Here is a 23,603-nt window from a genome sequence, read left to right on the forward strand (position 1 = left end):
GTGTGTGTGTGTGTGTGTGTCAAAGCGCGCATTTAAAGCTTAAGGGCTTAAACAAAAATCCTCCACCGCCATTGTTCATTCTGCGTTTGGCTGTTGCAATCTCAGACAGACGCTGTAACAGAGGGAGCATAGCGCCCCAGGCGCCAGACTAACGACTAAACACCCAAAGATCCAAAGAACACCTCTTTAAAGACCATCTCAGCCAAATAAGTTAGTTTTCTTGAAACTGATGGAAACTTGGGGAAAGTGTTAACAGTTTCCCGTTGGCTGGCTATGAACTTTGCCCTTAACTAGCTTCTCGTTTTAATTAAAAACTACATTTCTAGTCTCTTCTTTTTCTGTTCCTTTTGCACTGCAGATTTCTTGAGCGAAATGTCCTGATATATGCGTATAATTTCATTTTATGACTCTTTTCCTCGCTCACTCACACACACAAATACACAGGGGGGCGACTTTTACGAGGAATGGTGTGGGGTGGGGGTATGGGGTTGCTGTTCGCATAATGATTAAAAATTCAATTTAGTCGACGCTCAAAACGAAATTATTTATGGGATGCTTTGGCCGCTCAGTGCCAGGCACATGGCCGGGCCGGGGTAATGGGTGCATTTTCAATGTGTGAGTGCATTGTATGGGAAGAGCACTGTTATATGCGTTATTTGTTTAAAATTAGTAGCAGGCACTTAATAGATGAGGTAGTCGATGGTTGTACATACTTTGCCGCACGTTATGTGCTAAACGCTTTCTTCAATCAGTTTTATGAGCCTTTTCTGCAGACTAATTTATCATTCTCATGCTGGTAAATATTTTCCAATTAGCAAAAAAGGCATTCCAAAGATTAAGAGCAAGAAACACGTGAGAAATCCCTGAATTTAGACTCGCCCACGCTCCCCAGGGGCACCAGGGACACTCTGTCCCTCTCTCCATTTGTCCATTTAGCGACTCACCTTCTCACTCTCAGTCGTTTGGTGTCTGTCTCTATCTTTCTTCACTTTAGCGGCATTGTTTGCATGCCTTTCTTACTTCCACGTCGACGTAAACCTCATATACTCAAAGTCTTACACTCTGGGGTACTGCACTTCCACTCATTCATCAGTCATTCAAAGGCAATGGGAACAGCGACGGCAACGGCAACGTCTCTGACAACCAAAATACAATCAACGCTCTCACCCGGTTGTCCCCTCCTCCAGGAGTGGCAACATGTTTTTGCAATTTACCGATTTGCGCTGTAACCGACTCAGACAGGACTTTTTCTGCCCTGTTCCGCACTGTAACTTCTGTAAAGCAAACCCACTTTATACACTTTCGGAAAGTTTTATGATTTTGTGTAGATTTTCGTAACTCTAAGCAAAAGTTTTTCCAAAAGCCTTAAGTGCGGGCAATAAAGGATCAATAAAACATCCTACAAAAAATAACCGTCTGTTACGCCATTTGCCTGTCTGATTGTAAGCAAACTATTACTTAAACCTAATGTTTTTAAAAACTAAAACTATCTCTGCAAGGGTATTAAAATCTTCGTTCTAATGTAGGCAATTTTGGTTGTTTTCCCAGTCTCTGTCTTTCGTTACTATTCCCGTTCGTTGTCATCATCAGAGCGCAATTCAAGCGGAATTCTACAAAATTTACTTTGACGCTTATGCAATGCGCATACGATGCGTGGGCCCGGTTTGGAGTCTGTCGTCTTAAATTCTGTTTGTTCAGGCACTTGACGCACGAAAATACGGAAAACAGATGACACTTCCACGCATTGCGTTCTCATATTTGATTAGACATTTAGAGGCACTTGTCAAACTGTTTGCCAAGCGGCTGTGGGTGGGCTGCTGAATACAGTGAAAGCTCGCTTTGTGGAATACGTTCATGAGTGGTAGCTTGCTTAAACTGAGATTTAATTTCGGTCCAGTACATAATATTGTTATACAAAATAAGCCAATGGATTAAATTATCTTTTTTTTCAGCCTTGGACACTTATTTAATACTTAAACTATTTCTTTGGCCTGATGACATATCTTTATATTTATGTCACCAACTTCCATCTTAGGTGAACATCTTTATTGAACCCTAATAAGAGTGTTTTCTATATCGATATATCATTGTACTCCATTAAGTATAAATAAATACATGATTTTGCTGCGCTAATTATGAGTGACTTCCCAATCAGAGAGCAGACTGAGTTAGTTAGGCTAAATAAACATATATGACAGTGTTTCTGATTCGTATGTTAAGGCTGAGGTTTAGTAAGGACTTAAATCAACTAGCTTCAAGGACACTTAATATTTTTATTCCGTAAAATATTGGATTTCTTTATTAAGTTTCCCTTTGATGTGCTTATTGTAGCTAGTGGATCTTTTGCCCCCGCCAAATCGTTTATATTCGACGATGTCTGCGCCCACACGCACGAGTGAACGTATCCGGCGGAGATGTCGTTCTTGCTTGGGCAACATGATTTTGTCATTTTGTAATTGAAAGTTAATATTTGGGGGCTGATAGAGCGAAAAATTGGATAAGTGTGGTGTAAACAATTTAAATGGTAATACAAATGGCATTACGAGCAGTTCCCGAAGGCTGTGATGCAGGCTCTAAGGCACCAAAAGACAGCCTAAATGTCAGTCTTAGGTAATTGCCTCACCTTTGTGGCTGACACATGTCGCAAAATATCGTCTGAAAATCTATACATGTGTACATGTAAAGGCAATTGGTGTGTCTTTCAAGTTAATACCTCTAATGCACTGTTCTGAGAAACCGAAAACGAGCAGCAACCAACGCAACAGTTTTGCCCAAATCCTGTGGAGGATGTTAGGATTTGAGCTGCGCCCTAACGCCTGCCTACACACACACACACACATACATATGTACATACATAAGTGGGAGTCGGTTTTTTATAGATTAAGAGTCTGGCCATGATGGTCATAACAAGGAGCCCAATAAACGTGGCCATTTTACTTGCCCGTTGCCAGGGCAAATAACTGAGTTTCAGCTCCGAGTTGGTCTCAGTGTTTAAATGTTTCAAATTGCCAACAAGGGATTTGGCATCATGGCATTCACGCCCAGATAAGCGCCTGTAGTGGGTCTTATCCTTAAGGATACTCGCATTTCCAGGCCTGCCCTCATTTCCGTGTCCATGTCCGTGTGTTCCGTCCCGGGGTCCAGGAGTCCACGGGTCCGTGTGTATATGCCAGCGCCGAGATTTATTACAAGCCATTTTTCTTACGCAGGTCCCACAATTAAAGCTGCTTTTACCAGATTTCACCCACAGCTCTCGCCCTATATTTTTCTCCCTTTCACTCGAATAGTTAGTGAAATACTTTTCGAGTTGTTTTCTCACAGGCTGGGTATGCAAATTATTTGCCTTTAATGTGTGTTGAGAAGTTGCACAAACTTGCTCTCAATTTAGTCATTAAGCTTCAAGCCAAACTTTTGCTTTTTCTTTCATTTCGTATTTGTGTTTCGGGCAGGGGAATGGAAAGGAATGTCCTTGGTGAGGGAAAACAATTTTTATTTCAAGTTTCTTTTTTTTGTGCCATTAATGCAAGCAGTCAACTTAAAATATAATTAAGTCGAGCTTGAGATGACAAAGCAAACACATGGCCGAAAGGAAATGCCGCACAGTGTAGGAAAAAATTCGCAGAGGAAAATACGAGAAAGAAAAGCACAAAGAAACGGGCGACATATGAGTGTGGAGAAGGAGGAATAACTCAATTCAGAGGGTCGACTTTTTAATACCGAGTGATGAGCTGAAAATGGAGGAAAAAATATAAGCTAGAAATATTAAATATCCTGGCAGTTAATAGGAGAATCTGGGCATGGAAAACTTGACTGAGTTCGATCGAAAGTGCTGCGATGTCTGCTTTGAGAGCACCTGTCCCATTTTTATCTTCATTTCATCAGATCTTCCTATTCCTCGTGCCTAAGAAGTGCGAAGAACAAACGATGCCAAAGGCTGCCTGTGCGAAACTTTTCAGTTTAGTGAAGTGCGCACCATGAGAGACATAATTATGCGATTTAACACTTTAGTGTTGGCAAAGTGGAACGACCGACAGCCCACAACCGACAACCGGGGGGGCCTCTGGCATCGTCGTTGTTGTCGTCGTCGTCGTCATCATCATCATCATCATCCACATCCTTGGCTCTTGTTAAAAGGCGTCGGAACAAAGAAAGAGCCTGCCAACAAGAAAAGGAAATTTGAGCTAAAAGTGCACTTCCAGTCAAAGTGAGAAGCGGATAATAGGGCCGAAAATACAGCGGCGACCACAGCACAACTTAATGAAGCTGCAAATATACGTATTACGGGAAATTTTCTAATTTGCGTTTTGCCCAGAGGAATTAGGGATTGGGCCAATGCAAACTGATTGCAGAAAATGCCTCATTTACCGGGAAATCAAATCGCTTCATTTCTAAGTGGATAAACACACAAATGATGGCAAATAGCCATGAATGCATCTAGCCGGAGCAGGCAGTCCTGGCCAAACGCTAAACGAATGAACGAAATTGAATGAAAATTATGCTGCCACTCGACTGACTGGGCCTCGTCCTGCCCCATGCTCCTGCTCCTGTTACTGGACCGGGACCTGACTGACCCCGGCTTTGCCGTACCTTCTGCTAGATGAAAAATAATTTCATAAAATAACTTGGCCCTTTTTTTCAGATCAGTGAGCTTTTTCCCTGCCGCCGACAACAGCCAAAAGCAAATAGCCAGCGCCAAAGCCGAGGCCAGGCCCAAGCAGAGCAAGAATATTTTTTACTAAACAAAATTGAATTGTATTCTGACTGACGCTTGGCCCCAGGGCCCCCGTTTTGTTTATTCTGCTTTTTATTTTTTTGGCAACCAAATGACGGCGGCATTTCAAACGGAATTTTTAAAGAGATCCCACAAAAGTTTTTCACGATGAAGAGCAGAAAAACTTGAACACAATCTTTAAAGCCAGACAATATGTATTAATTTGGTCTTAAGAGATTTAAATTCAATTTTCTGGAAACAGTTTTTGTTGTATTTGGAGTACGATAAAAACTACAAATTTAATTTTAAATATTTTTTGTCAACTTCGAACAATACAATAAAATTGTAACTCGATATAAACAAACTTTTAAGTAAACCCTGAGCTCATATTTCTAACAAAACAAAGATATAAAGGGAGAAAAGAGTCAGGGAATGAAGGAAAAAATTGAAATGCTGACAAATTTTCATGAGAGGCTGAGGGAATCACCGCAGGCCTCGTAAAAATGAACATTTGAAAAGCCGAAAGATGTCGAAATGTGCACACATAAAACTGCCACCAATTGATTGAGATGTAATCAAAAAGGCGACCCAAAAGAGTCCCAGAACTTTGCCCAACAGCGACAAATGTGTAAACGCATAAAAATCATAGCCCGAACGAGAGGAAGGAAGCAGCGGGCGAGCTCCTTCCGAAAAATCAAATTACGCATACGCACTGCAGACCAAAGAGAATGCCATGCCCCAGCGTTATGGAAATTTTGTAGGGAAGGAAGCATATGGGCCAACTTACTAATGCCAGCTGAGGTTAAATGTGTTTATGTTCTGGCACTGCCTTTGAGGCACATACATCAACGCAGACATAAATTACTGGGTCATATACCATACGCATGACTAATTTGGCCAGAGAGATCGGAAAGGGCTGTACTCCTGTGTCTGGCCTTTGATGCTGTCCTGCCGGCCCACAATATTTTAGCATTCATATTTTATTAGACACAAGTCAGTAAGTTTGTGCTCTCAAAAATATATTAATCAAACTAAGCTTTCGCTCAAAAAACAAACTAAACCAAAAAACAGTCAGAGAAAGCGAAACCTAAGCCGAAACCGATGCTGAGACCAAAAACCGAAACCCAAAAACCGACCAAGTCCCGTCTTCTACGGACTTGTGTGTATATATATAATTTATGTGCCATGTATGTGTGACAAATTGTTTGCCAGAGGCCAAGTTTTGCCTCTTGTTGTTCGCCACATCCCTTTGTGCCACATCCCAGGGACGAGGCAGCTCGAGCATGGCGTCTGTCTCAGCATCTCGTCATCTCGTCTGGGGCTCAATGTCCCCCCGCAGCAAAAGTGTTACAAATTTATGACATTTTCTTTTTGCATTCGTCGACCCTTTAAAGCATAGCTAACCAATGGCCAAAATCCAGAGCAGAGCAGCTTCAAAAAAGGTCAACAGAATGCTCGAGGTTAGACGCTGATGCTGGCCAACAGCAAAAGGAAGTAGTAAAAATGTTTTCGTCTTTCTTGTTCTTTACTTTTACGGTTTTGGGTTGGACATTCACAAAAAATAAAAAAAGCAGTCAAAAAAAAAACACAGTAATGGGTAGAAAGAAGCAGGGAAGCTGCAAAGCAACAAAACCAAGACACTAATGTCGCTCATCTTTTATTAATATTTCTTTGAGATTTTTATGCTGCTGTGTTCTTGCCGCAGGGCGCGTATAATCTATGGGATAAGCTTTAGTTTTCGGCACTGGCAGACAGTTGAATGACCTGCTGTAGTATTAAAATAGAAAGTAAATCCTTTGATTATCAAATTGATAAAAACTATGCTTTTATATATTTTTATAAATACTTTTCCTTATTTTTTGCTCTCTTGAAATCCTAGAAATTCAGGCTTTGCTGAATAGCCTGTGAAAAAGTATCTCAATTTAAGCTGATGCTGCTAAATATGCTGCTAATCCTTTGATATACAATTATTCTGATAATAAATTACACAAAATTTTGAATAATTTTTTTTTAATTTAAGCTGATACTCCCAGATAAGTTCCTTTAAGTTCCTCCAAGTCTCACTGAAAATCAATAGGCTCTGCCTTTCTCCTCCTTTCCCTGACATAAAGCATTCGCACAGCATAAGAATATGAACCCTCCGGCACTTGATTTGTTACATAAGGCGTGTTGCTTACTTTCACTGTCATACTTTCTTTTGTGCTGAAATTTCTCCACAAGAATTTCCCTCCGAGTCATGTCTGCGTCGTCCTACTTCCTTCCCACAGCTTCCTTCTCTAGAAGTGATTTAGCGGAAATTGTTTTTTAATGTGGCAGACATTCTTAAACTATTTAACCTGGAGAGTGGCGCGTCACGCTCAACCAGCAAAAAGGGAGCAAAAATGTCAACCATTTATCAATGGATAATCAATAGACCTTAAACCTTGGACCTTTTTTTCTTTGTGTGTGGTAGAGACATTTTATAGTTGTGGGCGTTCCGGGGGGCAAAAATATACAACCAAAGTTGAGTCATATCCAAAACAACTGCGTGGCATGCGATAAATTCGCTCAGGTGGGATTCCCACAAACACACTCATACGTATCATCCCATCGTAGGCTAATAGAGAAGGATACACAGACCCAAAGAGTATTTTCCATGTCCGCACATCCACATGGCATTAAACTAAACATCCGCTGCAGCATTTTGACATTGCGGATTACAATAAAAGCGTTTTTATTCGTTTGCATGACTTTGCATGGCACACAGATCCAGCTCTATCGTTCACTGGCAGATAGAACGGTCGGGGCCGAGGGCGATGTGAATGTGAATACGTAAGGGAGTGAAAGTATGGGTAGTTTCTGGCATTCATTAGTCGCTGGCACGTTGTCGTCACATGTCAACGTGCAGTTTAACCTCTATATTGATTATCCCATTCGACTGCCTGGTAGTTTCCGACTCTATTTATACACCTGCAGGTGGGTATTGTGATTTCGCTGTGGAGTATGCTACGGAGAGAAGAAAAGGTTCCAAATTCTACAAGCAGTCAAAACTTTATGCTGGAATTACACTAAACATTAAAAAATGAACCAATTATATCAGATAAATACAGATATAGAATATAATAGATTCCAAGAGTATCTAAAGTCTTTGACACAAGGGCTGTGTTTTTTTTTTCTGTTTTTAGTATGGCCCCAAATTATACGATTACGGGGAATTTATTCAATCACTAAACGAGTAAACTAAATTGCATACAATTGAAGAATAGTTTTATTTGCCAACGTTGTGTTCATTTGCAGCTTCTTCAGGGATTTTCAGCTTAAGCTAAGCAAATTTGTTTCGGTCCGCCCAGAGGCAATTTCGTTTTAAATTTAATTTGCCTGAGTGAAGATTATTAATTTGTGCACATGGCATACACGTATAAAATCTTGTGCATTCTGCACAGTCATAAACTTGGGCAAATAACCATGAACAGCACTTTCATGATCATCAGCATTTTGCCAGGGCATTATAATTACGAAAAGAGGTGGCTCTCTCTCTCTCTCTGTCTCTAAGAGAGTCCGGAGTGTGCTCTTTACACAAAAATAAAAATATAATAAAAAAAAAGGCGCACAGAGCGTACCTTTTTCCTTTTCTCAGCCTGTTTATGACAGCTCTCACTCGGCACACACTCACAAAACATTACGTATACGCAGCAGCAGACAGAAACACAGGCAAGTTTTACGATTTTGAAATGATGTACGTACAAATTCATAGAATTTTATATTTAACAACGCCCAAAAGTATGCACCGCACTCTTTATGGTGGTGTGTAGTGTGTGCATTCGCATCAGCGTGTATCGTATCTGTGTGAGTTGTTTAGTTGTTTGGTATGGGTGTGTATAACGGTTTATAGTGCTTTATGTCTGAAACAGTACGGAGTGTATTTTTCTGTGTGTGTGTTTTGTGGGAGAGTGTAATTTTTCATTATTTGCCACGCAGTTTCGCATTAATCAAACATGGAGCTGGAAAACTTTACAGACAAGTACAGAAAATGTTGTATGAAACTTTCTGCTGCTGGAATATTGCCAATTAAAAACTGTTGCGCAGATATGGCACTCGCATTTGCTGGTTCCTAAATACCAGAAGTCATTGGCATTTATTATAGACATTTTTGAGACAATCTGATCCATATCGACGGAATGACAAGCTCATTATAAGCGCATGTCGTCAGGCCGAAGAAACTTTTTTAATTTAGTGAGCCAAAGAAAATAATATGCTAAAAATAAAAAAACATCGTCATCATCGACATCCACACCGGCATTCAATCGACATCAGGTTTTTCCCAGGCGGATTCGTTTAGGAAAAACTTTTTTCTGCCTACTTTTCTGCATACTCACTCACCCACTAAATGCAAATTTTTCTAATTTGATTTTCCCTTCTTTTCCAGGTACCAGTAACCAACGGAAAGTGCTACCTTTTTGTTTTCTGTTTATTTCCCAAAAGTAATTTCGTTATTTCCTTTTACAGCCACAGGATTAATCAAGCATAAAATATGGAGAGAAAAAGAGAAATGGATTTTAGAAATTTTTCTTTCGTATTGACTCCATCTTACTTTACCTATTGCCAGAAATGGAAGCCATGCTGAGCAGCAGGCATTTATGGAATTTTACGTTCCATTTTATTGCCTCGTCAAAAAGTGTGTTCAATTTCATAAATTGGATAATAATTGCACCGAAAGTGGGGCGGGCAATAAAGTCTTTGCAGCTTATGGTTATTTGCACTAATTGCTCTTTGGGCTGAATAAACAAGAAATTCAATCTGATGACTAATTAAACGAATTTCCAAAAAAGAAAATCCGTAAAATATGTTCCGGATTATTATTTAAATAAGCAATACAAATTTGTATGTATCTTTATCCACTATGGCTATGGAAATTAATTAGTTAGTTCCGTATTTTTATCTGATGATCTGCTAAATATATTGACCCTAGACAGAACTTTTATATTCATAATTATTTCTCAAGACTCACCTTGGCTTTCGTAACTCGCTCCTGTAACGAAATTAAGTGAAACATAATTAATAAAGTTTTTACGCAAATGTTAGCCTAAGTTTAATTAGTCAAAGAACACTTCATAATACATAATTCATATTAATTCACATGCGGGTGAGTATTCATATTAGTTTGTGGTAGAGTACAGCACTTGCCACAACTCAAGTGCTGTTTGAGAGGATCTTAGGAATTAATATGCAAAAGCAAAGGCCACGCTCTCCAGGAGTGGCCTCGCCTTGACTACACGTCAAATTCAATGGCAAATGTTAACCTTTTCAACCACTCCATCGCTTTCTCTTAACATAAAAATAACCTTTTGTAAGCATTAGCGTTTAAAGTGCCAGAGGGCAATTGACATTGAGAATGTTAGAAATGTATGAAAGGAAAGTATTTTCCAGTGCGAGATGAGATGGCGAATGAATATGTTTGCTTAAGTGGGGTATAAGGATAACTAGTTGAGTGAGTATGTAATCGTATGAGTATATGAAGAGATGAATAAAATATACTAGCAGATACCATCATAACTGCTTGTGCTTGACGCTCTTTGGGACAGACCATGGCTAGGACCATTCTAAGTGCCGAAGGCGTAAGAACTTAGATGATATTTTATGACGAAGATCGATCGTTGCAGCCAACAACTTCTGTGAAGATAAACCCAGACAAACATTCAACTATGTACTCGCAGCTAAATAAATGCAATCCGCCAGCCATTCATCATGGACAATGGCAGAATTAGCCCAGCGACCAACAATGCCAGACCCTCAGACTGTCTGTCTGTCTGTCTAGGCAGTCTGTCTGCTTATCCAAAAGTGGGCGTATACTGAATGCCATGGGTGTGTGTGCACCCGTTGGTATGTCTAAATAAATGGCTTGCACTAAAACACCGTCTAAGTGACAAGCGACGGGAGCGCGACACTGACGCGTTGAGGGTGAGCCCTGATGCCGGGGAAAATATTTCAAGAGCCAAAGTGAAGGTAAACATGGGGTGTGGCTGGTCGCTGGCTGGAAAGATTTATGTCGACGCAACGGCCCCACCCTCTTGGCCAAGGTCAGGTTGTCTGACAAAATGCAATTGGATTTTAATGCAGCTGCATAAAGCGGCAAATATTCCATTAAAATTATATTATGCAGCGAATGCCGCCGTTACACAAACTATCATTAAGTGGGTGGAGGGGGACGGGTTTAGTATAATTTTTATAGATATTTCTCATCGTCAGGGGAAATTCAATTATGCCGCAACAACCAGCCGGAATTCAGGGACTGGCAGCTTCTGAGAATCAAGCTAAGCTCCCGAGAGTTAATCAGTTTTACTAACTTCATTTGTGGAAACTTTTGTGCCAGAGGTGTGACGCGGGGGATGGGGGCTCTATATCCCCTAATGCTGCTGCTGTAGGATTATTTCAGTCTAAGTTCCAGCTTCCCAGGCAATTACACGCAGTGCAATCCTTTAGAGAAGTTTGCTCCTCGATGCCCCGACTGCAGATCCACGTACTACTTAGGCGTGTGCCTACATCCACTCGAATGGCTGTTCGTGTTGGGCCTAAAAGTTGGCTAGATAAATGTTGCACTTGCATACCCGCAGGAGGAGATTTATGGCCAGCCAGGAGCCGGGAGTGCAGCCTCCCTGGAGGATGGAGGCAGAGTAGGGCTCCGGAGAACACATTAACCTATATTCCGATTCGGATTTATGGCCTGTTGCATACGTTTCGACGTAAATTAAAGTGCAGAGACACGTTCCAGATGCTAATTTTGTTCGGAACTGAGCGAAATAGACACCTTTTAAATATTTAATATTTCAGCTTCCGATTAACATACGGATTCGCATGTGTGGGGATGGGGATATACATATTCAGTGCAGTCACATTTAATCTGTGTATCGCTCTGTTCTGCAGTCAATTGCAAATTCAAAATCAATATTGCAGAATCGCTTGCAACTTTTATGAGTTGCTGTGGCCTTTGGCTAACAATTGTTAGGCTGACCTTTGGGGGTTACATTTGACTATTTGGGTCACCGCCTCCCGCCTGTCACTCAACCCTATTTGACCCCAAAGCCACAGCAGAGCAGAATATATCACATTCAATTTTCGCCATGAATCAGGGCTCGCTGCAAAGTCTTGGCAATTACAAAACAATTAAATTGTCACTTTTACAAGGGGAGAGCAAACCGAACCAAGTCACTGTCCATATCAGTGGAGGAGTAGAGTAGGGCAGCTAGCCATCCAGCCGGGCAACAAAAGCCATCCATGTCTGTTGGCCCTCAGATCCGTGCCCCGGCAACATCCTGTGACTTCTGCTGCTCCTTCTGTGCGCTGCTCAGTCAACACGTTTCCGCTCTAATGTTCTCGGCCCCAAAAGAGGAAATGGAAAAAGTGCACAACTCGAACATAATACAAACTTCATTGGACACCAGGGCCCCTTCCGCCAAGGCCAAATCGAACCGGCAACGGTTCAACGTCTGTTTCCATTATTTATTTGCAGCAAATTAAGCCCGGCCAAAAAGAGAGCTGAAAAAACACTGCTCTCAAGGGAAAGGGCCAAATAAAAGGAAAAGATATGGGCAGGAGCAATGGGCAAGTCAAGTGTCAGCATAAATGAAATTTCCCACCACAAACTTCCGGGAAATAAAAGGGCGAGTGGATTGTGGTTGGCGGTAGCCAGTGGTACTGCTGCTTCTGGTAGCACTGGCCCTCTTGGTTCCTGGTTAACAATGCATGTGCATAACAAAGAGCAAATGTAGCCCAAACCTTTGACGGATTCACTTTCCCCTCGGACATCGACACACTTCGCTGGCGCCATTAACCTGCAACAAAATGTGAATGAAGGAATACGAATATATGCAAGTGCTTATATACATATCGTACATCCGTATGGCATGTGCAAGGGAAATGTTTCCACTGTGTTACTTCGCATTTGGACCCTTGTACTTCTCACAATTCAATTGCAACGTCATTTCCGGTTTCGACTGACACCCTCACAGAAGGCCATTGAAGCTGATTTCGTTCGGGGGTTGGCGTACTGGAGGATGATTTCCTTTTTACGCGAGTGAATTCATGATTTAGTCAAGGGAAGTCAAACCTTAGTCAGTCGGGTTTGGTGTACACCCTTAGTTTAGTTTATTTCTTATATATATTCGTATCGCTACAGTATAGCTACTTTATGTTGATGCGTTAGTCAGAAAGGATTCAAAGGATGTGAGACAGTTATCAGGTTATCATTTAATATCTACATTCATAGATATTTATCTGTTCAAAAAATTGTTTCACATTCGCCTACTTTTTCTTAATTTGTGCACCCTTTCTCAGGTGTTTGCAAGCATCTCGCTTTGTCAGCCTCTTGGTTTTAAAGATGCTCGTTTATATAATCACATGTGATTACTTTTCCAGCGTATCCAAAGGCTTTTAATTTATTAGTTTATTCGTTATTCCCCTTGCTGTCTCTTGGCTAATCACAGCATTTATTCTTCCTTTGACCTGTACCTCCGTTTTCATTCCATTTTGCGGTCGCACACAAATGAGCATCATTTCCGTTTATTCTATTTCCAAGTTCCTCCCCTCACACGTAGGTGTGTAAAATGCCAGGAACAACAGACAGCAAAGTATAGCGGGTGGGGTGTATGCATAAGGAATAAAAAAAACAATTTTGCAAAGTTCTAGTGAAGCGTCACATTTGTGGGTTCTGTTCGCTTGAGCCTCAGTCCCTCCAGTTCGCTCCAGTCGAGCGCTTTTTGCTGCCGTTGCTTTTGTGCTAACTTTTATAATGAACTTGTTGATGTTGCACGCACGTTGTTTCTGTAGTTGTAGTTGCTGGTGCTTCTGCTGCTTGTCTGTCAAATGATTTGCTCAAGTTCAGCGAGATGTGCAGTGCGTGTAATTGACTTGTGAACCCGAACATTTGGCACTCAATTAGTGGACACTGCATGCCATGTAATTGTTAAAGTTAATTAATTTAGTCCAAAAGAACCATTCAAGTGAAAATTAAGAATAAAAGAAGTTCGGAAATTGCCTAACTGAAGAATAAATGTTTTTTTTTATAATTTTCAGAATATGTTTTCAGTTTAATAGATATACATCTCTGCTAAATTTAATTTTATGAAAATTTCGAGCGAATTTCGAGTTTCATTCGTTTTCAGGTAGAAAATTATGCGTGATGGATTTTCATACGTGTCCCAAATTTTAAAGTTACGTAGATTTTACCTTTCAGGTTTATGTTTGTGTAGAAACTCTTACAGATGTATTTTAGTTTAGTTTTTTTTACTTTACCAAATGCCTTCAAGACTTATACTGCTTGAGGAACACCCTTTTCTACCTCCTCAAGATGTAAAAAGTTTCTGCTCTTTCTTTATCCACTACACTAGCGTAAGCCTTGGCCCCAAAAATATTTCCACCGACACCCACTCAGGTCTCATCAGCCTTGTGGCACAGCCAGTTGTAAAATATGCAACACACTTTTGGTTATAAATTTTTGGCAGCGGAACATGAAGCCTCAGAAGTGAGGCCACCCAGCGCACAGAGGCCAACGACTGCAGAATGAATAATTAATTAAAATTTAATTAAAACTGTCTAAGAGAGCAGGGCTCTCCCCTCTCAGTCGTTAAAAATAATGTGGCCTGCGGGCTGCCAACTCGGGCTAATAGTAAATCAAGAGCGTGCTAAAGAAATTGATATGGCCAAAGAGCTGACGAGAGTCAGGGAACGGAAAATTTACTACATGACGATCATCATCCACCGAATCCACTGTGTCCACCAAATTGTAAGCTAAAACTTGTATTCAGCCAGGCGTTAAAAGCACAACTGAGTAAATAATCGTCACAGTAAGAGCAGCACAACTAAAAGTACAACAACCAGATATTAACTACAATGGTAACAAAAGGGAAAACGTAACAATTAATGTCATCAGCTTGCAATATCAACAGCAGCGACAACTACAACGACAACGACAACTACAACTAAAGCGACAGCAGCATCAGAGTCAGATAAACAATCGCCACGAGTGGTCAACAATGCCAAACAACGTGGCTGACTACAAAATGGTCCAGTGGTCACTCATCGTGGCCATAGCTGGAGGGAGCTGCAGGAGCATTGAAGGCAGCTGCTGGTAGGTGTATTTACATGTTGTTCTGGCCATGCCACCAGCCACTATGCCAACATGCCGCTAGTCCCCGTTGCAACGTCAACTACATAACTTGTTGACTTGTTGCGACTAATTGTCAAGCGGGAGTGGGCGGGTATCAAGGGCAAATAAAATCTATTAAAACAAACAAATATGTACCTGCAATCAGTGAGTGAAATATAATGCAATATCCATGCAGACTAAAATATCCACAGATAAATGTGCTTCAGTTTTGATATTTGCTTTTCCCCCGTGTATCTGTACGAGTATATAATCGAAGATACGAGTGGTGGTGGTGGCATGGCATTCATATTTTATTCAGCAAAGGAAAATTGTTGGCATTGATGCCTCTCTTCCTACAACCCTTGTCCATTGGCATACACATTTGTGGATTGACAGCAATAAAATACCCAAAAGTTTCTTTCAATTTGATTTTCACCTAATCAACACCTCTCTCAGCCTTCTCCGTGCACACAAACAAAGGGGTATCCCTGACACACACTAGCATATAAATAACTGTGCCAAATTATTGTCTCCTACACATTCTCAGTAGTAGACCCAAAATACCAAAGTTAAATGACCGAAAATTGTGCCACATTTTCTACGCATTTACCTCTCCAAAGAACACGCCGAACAACTATCATAAAAACGAGGCTAACTCATGGCACTAATTAAGTTGAAACCTTAGCATTTACCTTGGGGTCTGTTTCTTGGGAAGAAGGATGCTGTGCAGGGCGGCAGGGGCTGCTGCTCAGGGCCCAGAGTTGTGTATTAATAGGAAACCCTTGTTGGGAAGGCTTCGAGGCACATAAAAATGTCATATGTCAACTACAGGTTGCCTTGTCAGCACTCATTAAGCTCTTAACCTCATTCGAGCATACACTCACACACACATATGCATACATAAACTGGCTCTCAGACATACACTCGCACTCGCACTCACACTCCCCCTCTTTCTCCCACTTCCACTCACACCGTCATGGCTAAATGCAAGTGAGCGCTTTATTACCAATGTCGACACGCCCGGGTTTGTAGAGAGGAGCACAGAGGACAATGGACAACGGAGCCGGCAGGACTTTTGTTTCTGTTAAGCTGTAGCTGTTGGTAGCTGTTGGTTCAATGGGTGAGAACATCCAGAATTCTGGCGACACACAGAAGGCCACAAGAGCCGCTACTTTAAGCTTTTCAGCTACTGGCTGCAAAATTATGATTGTGCAGTAGGAAGTCATGGAATTCCTTTAAGTAGTGTGCCATTTCAATTTATTTAATTTTTCCTGTTTTGGTCCTTTTCGCATTTTCCCGACTTGAATGAATGAAATCAAATTAATTACGAAAGACGAGGACGAGCTGATAGCAGTGCCAAGGATACGATTCACCGTTTCCTTATGCACATGCATGAAATTTTCTTTTCATAATTTATGTTGCTTCTTCCTTCTCCTTCTTCGCGTTTTTGTGCCATGTCTTCGGCTACGCCTTCGCCTTCGCCTTTTCCTCAGACTCAGCCATTCATTTCGAGGCATTTCTCAGGCGTCTCTTATCTGACCTCTTTATCATTATCAACTTCATCAGTTAGGCAGCCGGCTACCAGGCCAAGCAGGCAGTCTGCCAAGCCTGTGTGGGCTGCTGCACTATGGCTGCTGATTGATACCCAAGACGGCTGGGGGGTATATCAGTTTGAGACGCAGACGAGTTCAAAAATGTAGAGGTGGAATGATGTTCATCACCTTTTGACAAATTAATATCAATTTTTTTTATTCAAAATATTATAAATCATCGATGAAGAAATTCTGATGCTTATGTACTTATGCTTATGTACAGTTCTTCAAGCAAACGAAAATATTTTCAGTAATGATGTCAGGGTTACACAAAAAGGGAGTAAAACTCTATTCTGTTCCATACTTTTGCAGCACCCTTATGTGCATATATGTCGTTACATTTTATGTGTGTGTGTGTGTACTCATAATTTGATTTCTCGTGTGTTTGATTAAGGATGTCGAACACATAGATACGCACACACACACACACACACACACACACACACTATATAATCCCATCCATTCCACACTCACACAAACGAAATACGTTTCCGTATCCGAGTTGTACTCGTAGCTGGCAGTCATTTGGCGCTTTGATATTGGATTTCATTTCACATTGCTCCCATTCTTTCGCATATCGAGTTTCGCCTTTGGGCCATGGTCAGCATATTGTTAAACAAGTTTAGATTGGCCGTTGATTCGGCTGCTGCCAGGAGGAAATAGTTGCCAGGAGCAGCTCTGGCCTTCAAGTGCCAGCAACATTTTGTGGGTCAATACATTTGGAAATATATAGAAAATATTTTCTTTAAATATGTACAGAAAAAGTTTCAATACCGGAATGAGAAATACCAATGCAAATGCTTAAATAAATTTGCAGAGATATACAGAGAGAGAGAGAGAATTATTCTCCATGGTTGACAAATGCAATAGAAAGATAGCATGAATGGATGCTGCTGTCAAAGGAACGGCAACTGTCAGAGAACTCCGGGAATGCTGTCAAAACAATCTTTGATAATGCAAATATTTTGCTTCAGAGCTTACCCTCTCGTATTGCGTTTATTGAACCTTCAACTGATTGAACTCTGAATGCGAATTGTCTCTGTCTGTCTGCAATGGAGAGATACAATATATGGAGATTAAAGTGCATTAATCAAGTTTTATTTAATGAATTAAATGTTGACAAAATCTTAATCAGCAGCAAACTTATCTCTCTACTTAATTAAGCAAGTAGCAATTCAATTAGTTCCAGCCCAGAGACAGACAAAGTAAATGCCAATGGGACATGGAATACAGGAATACCAGCTGCGTATAACTTCTGCACAGGTGTGCTAATAAAGACAAGCCACGGACAGAGGTGGGGCAGAGGTAAGCCGCAGAATCAGAAATGTTAATTAAAATCACTGGGAGTCGAGCCCAGGCGACAGGCATGCTAAGCAGGCCCAAAATCATTTGGGAATTCCCTACTATCCGGGGAAATGGATAACCAGAAATCACCTGGCCACAGCGGAGTGGGAGGCTAAGGCTGGCTAAGGAAGACAAATGTTACAGATGAAAATCTGTTTAGGTTTATTAAATGTTCGGGAAAGTTCCAAATGTAAATAAATTAATTTAGACTACGAGATGTAAGAAAGAGAAGTTTCAGGGTCATTGGGATTAGAGGGTGTACCTTTTCACTTAAGAAACTGCTAGCGTAGATAATAATCTATGAGCTATGAGCTATGAGTGTTAATGGCCAGATTGTGCCTCAAAGTTGATTGCGGTTCAATATGCAAAATTCCCATACTTTTATACCACTTTACAGGTTTTTATATGCCAAATGCAGACAAATTAGTTTAAAATAAGAACAATAATAGTACCGTAAACGATCTATGTATGTTTGATAGGATTACCTTGGAAATCATAGAAAACAATTTTCTTTTACAAACAATTTTTGCATAGAAATAAATATTTAAAAAATAAAAAAGCCCCTAAGCAAATATCATGGAAAACATTTTGCAACATTTATGCCAAACTTCAAAGTTGCATTTTTGTGCCCTTTCCCTGTTTTTCCCTGCCTGTTACCATAATATTTGTATACAAAAAGGTAGAAAAGGCAGTGCCACAACAAAGCAGACCTGCATTTAAAATTCGTAATGGACGTACAGGAAATACAGAATTCCGATCAGGAAGCATGGGGGTCAGGAAATCAACTGAAAAAGTGCCGCAAAAAAGTGCGCACTGCCAAAATGAAAGCTTACAGAAAGTAACAAAAGAAAAAGATACACAAACTGTGGCTGTGCCATGCCACAAAAAAAAAAAGACCAAATAAAATAAACAGAATATGAAACAAATATTAAAATGCAGAAAGCAAAGGACGTGGAAAGAATACGCGACCTTCCCTTTGATCATAAATTGAGTACAATAAATTTAATAAATTTATGCGCTCATCCAATGGCAGCTCGGGCAACCTCGAAAGCCAAAAACAATTAATGAGAAGTGTCCTTTAAGCTCCGACTAATCCCCTTTAATTTTGCGCCAAGCTTTAACTTAACTTTTAATTTTGTCTGGGTGAAAGTTCGCGACTGAAGCTTTCATTTTGCGGCTGTTTGATGGGTCTGGGTTCCGATTTGAGTTCCGGGCTCCAGTCACGTGGTTTCTCTTCACCCATAACCCTATTAGCAACAACAAGTTGCATTAAACCGGATGCTAACTTTCATTAAAAACCACTTAACCCATGCCACGACAAGAGAGACCGCAACCCCCAGCTACTGTTGTACAGCTCCCAGCTTCAGGCCCAGTCACAGCTTCATGACCATCCTCTGCTTGAGTTCTATTCCCAGCTATGGCTCCCAGTCCTTACCCACTCACTTGACCAACCACTTGACCCATATGACCCACAGTGGTAACAGCAGCAACAAAAGGCACTGCCGGGCACGTGGATAGCTCCTCCCAGTCTCCTGGCTAGTTGGCTTAGAGGGCTTAGAAGTGTAGGCGTGCCTGGTCTGGTTAGTGGGCGGGCACAACCACTCCTGCACATCGTTAGTCATATTTTTTTTTAGTGAGCAGTGCAAACTTTTTGGCAAACACGAAGCCAAACGAAAAAGAGATATTTTTAATTAAATTAAAGAGCATTGCGTAGTCCGGACTCCGGAGTCCGCAGAGGGATTAGGCGGAATGCAAAAGTCAAAAACTGCTGCATACTTATGTGGCAAAAACTTTGAACAGATTAGGATTCTTGTTTCAGAATCTTAAAAGCAAATGCCCCACAGGATGTTTTAGCAGACAGACAAAAAGCGAAAGTGTAGCAGAAAACCATCTCTGGGATTACATCAACAAATTGAAAATCCTTGCCTCTTATCCTTGCCATTGCAAAAAGATATTCTATGAGAGTATACTTTTATGACTAATTGTCAAGCAGTTAAAAAGTTTGTCAGCGCTGCATAAAGTTTCACTTTCAGTTGATCAAGAATATATTTTTTATTATATATCACCACAGCCACAGAGTCACATGTGCCCCGAGTTGATGGCAAAAGTTTGTCAACACTGGTATATACATATAGCCATGAATGGAACACCAGTTCGATTGGCAGAGTCAGTGTACGCTTATTTCTATTTCATTACTGCTGTTATTTTCATTTAATTTTTCTCCGCCAACCAAACAAACAAATAAACAAACAAAGGAAAACCAAAAAACAGCAAAAGTTGAAAAATGGCTACGCAAAAAAAAAAGAAAGAAAAGCCGGAGCCAGGAGCCAGGAGCAGAGGGGCCATTCGGGGCACTGCAGACAAAACTGCAAAACTTTGCTGCCACTTTTTTCAGTTATTTTTTCTTTGAATTTCTGGGCCAACTGTTTTCTTTTAATGCCAAAGCGTGAAAACAAAACTTTTTTTCTGGCACTTTTAAACGGCGACACTAATGGCTGGGAATTGAAATGGATTTTGTGCAAATATGTTGCGAACCGAGCTGGGAAAACTCTTGGCGCAAACAAGAATAAAACTGAGAGTTTTCAGAAAGCATCATATGCGTTATTAGCTGAAATGTGCAATCGATTGGAGAAGTCGCAAACAAATCCGAAATGTGAGCAACCACTTAAGCTGCTCTTAAGAGACAGGAAACCCATTAGGAAATGGACCACAGAATATTTTACCAGAACTTTGTGGGTGTTATTTTGGAATTTTTCGTCTAAAGCAAATTGAAAGTGGTATATTTTCTTTATAAAAAAAACAAAAACAACAAAAATCCATTATTTTAAAGCAATATTGTTAAACACTTGTCATTTGTGTCACAGTTTAATCGATGAATGACAAATTAAATTGGCAATTTAAAGCTAAATGGCTGCATAGTGTAAATTAAATATTGTATTTGATACCACGCCATGCCAATATGCAAATCAAATGCTAATAGGCGACATTCAATTGAATTCGTTTTTGATATACGAGCAGAAGTAAGCATTACAATCGGATCGCCACAACCAATTTGTTTGCTTGCTTGTTTGTTTGTGTGACCCAAATAGAAGTTGGCCAACATCTCACATCCGAGCCAGAATACTGCGCTCAATTTCCGCAAACAAACAATCAAACAAAAGGCAACATTGTGAGCACAAAATTTTGTGCACTTTGCACATTTGTGCCAGGTTTTGCTACTGCTGCTTCTGCCCGAATGGTATAAATTGTAGTACAACCTTGCCCATGGCCAACATAATTAAAATTACTAATTGAAAAGGTCTGTCAGAAACACGACAGGACACTGAATCAGCAGCCAACGTAACCAGCAACGTCACCCACTAACCAAGGGCTCAACATCCTTCTGGCAATCCATCAATATTCGCTGTAAATTCAATTTTGCAGAGCATAAAGTTGAAGCGGGCTAATATTTAGCAGGGTAGCCAGTTGAGCGATGCGTTTTGTGGATTACTTTGCACATTCTGACAGCTGAAGCCTTAAACAGAAATTGATTGGATGAGCGGATCCAGCATCATACGGACCAAAGCCTGATAAAGCTTTAAAGAGAATTCAACCACATGCATTGTACATATATTTGAACGGAAATTATTGTCACTTTATGCTGATTCTGGCCAGCAATTCTTTCTCAAGGTTTTGGCCAACGAAAATCGTCAGGAGCCAAAAATTGTTTGCAACTATTTGGGTCAGAAATGCATTAGGAAATGCTAACTAAATGAAATGAATGCGTCCGATGCGATGCGATAGACGACATAAATATTGTTGCAAAGTTTTCCCACTGCCACGGATTTCCCATCCTTGCCGGTAAACAAACTTTTGTGGTCCACTGCTCGGGCTAATCGATGGGATATAGAGCTGCAGGGCTGACCGGAGTTGGAAGAAACCCCAACCAGCAGTCAGTCTCCGGCATGTGGTCACCAAACTGTTAGTTTGATCAAATATATGGCGGAGGAAATCTTTGATTTTCTGGTTTCTTCAGTGCCAACGAATTCTGTATTAATTGAATTTGGTTGCTGGCAAGCTCTGGCAAATGCTCTTTCCCTATATTTTTCCTTGGTAATTTAGCACTTTTGCGGTGATTGTGGGGCGACAAGCGAGAGGCAAACAACACGGTCCAAACATTTCTAAAAAATTAAATTCAAATTCGGTGCCAAAGGCTTTAGGACTCTAAATGGCGCTCTGTAACAAATCAGGAATGATTTAGCTACCGAAAATAGTTGGCATATAAGAAATTGGATAGATATGTACATATATATTTACATATTTTTCGAAAACAGAAATATATTTCTCTGATTTTTCAAAAGCAAGAGCTAGGAAGCAAATTCAGTGAACTTAGTCCTCTACCTTTTGGTCTCTTATTCCTGTTCCAGCTCCAATTTTGTTGCTTTGGTGTATGGAATTGGAGCACTTTGTCCACCGCCACATAAATCTTGAGTGCAAATTTTCGTTTTGGCCATAAAAAATTAACAATGCGTAAAGAGGTTGGCTGGAATTGCGAGCCAAGAGCTGGAGGCCGCAGCTCGCAGGCTGCTGGGAAATTTCTAGCATAAGCCACGATATCTGAGAGGGTTTGCCAAGGATGTCACTGCTGCATTTGCAACACCCCCACACACTCACACTGTTACAAATAGCACACCCGTATAACCGTACTAGTGTGTGTGTGTGTGTGGCCATAAAGGTTTTGCGGTACAGTCAGGCAGTCTCTTCTCATCCGTAGATCCCTGCAGGGGAGCCCGTCGGCTCGTTTTGCGGTCACTCGGTTCTTGGTTCTTGGTTCTTGGTTCGACTCTGCATTAAGTAAGCCGGAACACAGAGTCCAATTCTCTCTGTTGTTTAATTTTATATGCTCCTGGGCCTTGGCCATGGCTTCGAGTGAAGTGAAGTGAGGCCTGGAAGTGTCTATCCCTCTGTCAGTCGGTAAGTGCATGAGGGACTTTCGTTTGGGCTTCCTTCTCACTGTCCTTAATTGTGAATATGTGTTAATGGATTCCCTTTAGCATGTTAACATTTTATTCAGGCATTTTAAATCTACCGAGTGCTGCTTTAAGCCCAGCAAAGAGCAAGAGGAGCCGTGTCCAACGTGACACTGAACACGTTTTAACGATGAGCAGCTTTTGGTCCCAGCCCTCATAACTTATGCACATAGATAAGCAGCCTCATCCGTGCGGTTTCAGTGCAGATTCTTGTGTGTTTCAACTTTCCGTTGGTCGCTGTTCTTGGGGGGATGCTGGTGCGGAGCCTGCTTTGTGGTTGGGCTTCCTTTTTTAATGCCGCTGGCCATTTAGCGTAATTATGAAATTTTCGTTTTGCACGAGTATTGTAATTGCTTAAAGATTGTCTTAAATTTGAGGGCCAACTTCCATAATGAGAAAAGGTGGAGGTTCATTGGAGGAAGGCAGGTAATAGGTTAAAAGGGGATCCACAATTCATAAAATTTTGTAGTGAAGCATGGAAAAATATAGCAACTTAAAAGAACAAATAGATATGATGAGCCTTTAAAAATAAAACGTTAAGTAACAAAAAAACACAGACAAATCTTTCTCTTTAAAATTGATTTAAAATGTTACATTTTATTTTATGCTTTCTAATAAATTACCCAACAAACGTTCCATTTATTTTAGATATAAATCTTTTTCTAGACAATTGCACGTCAATGCTGATTGCATCCTTTGTGGCTAACCGCAAAGAAATTGTTGTATGGTTGAGGATATCCATACCCTGATGTTCGATAAACCACAATCCGTTTCACACATGCTCCGAAAGCCGGGTCTTAAGTCGCCTCACCCGACCTTTACTTATA

General features: G+C 40.7%; 1 protein-coding gene across 2 annotated transcripts in view; it reads right to left on the reverse strand.

The window, feature by feature from the left end:
- LOC111076860 (insulin-like growth factor-binding protein complex acid labile subunit) overlaps window positions 1–23,603 on the reverse strand; it is a 50,724-nt gene that overhangs the window by 17,842 nt on the left and 9,279 nt on the right. For both annotated transcript variants that reach the window (XM_022370890.2, XM_022370882.2), the window contains exons 2-3: window positions 17,405–17,470; window positions 9,699–9,719 (exon numbers count right to left, since the gene is read on the reverse strand). The gene's annotated coding sequence lies outside the window, so the exon portion shown is untranslated. The remainder of the gene's footprint in view (window positions 1–9,698; window positions 9,720–17,404; window positions 17,471–23,603) is intronic.

The sequence above is a fragment of the Drosophila obscura genome, unplaced genomic scaffold (genome assembly GCF_018151105.1).
Source record: "Drosophila obscura isolate BZ-5 IFL unplaced genomic scaffold, ASM1815110v1 contig_200, whole genome shotgun sequence".
Classification (NCBI taxonomy): Eukaryota; Metazoa; Arthropoda; class Insecta; order Diptera; family Drosophilidae; genus Drosophila; species Drosophila obscura.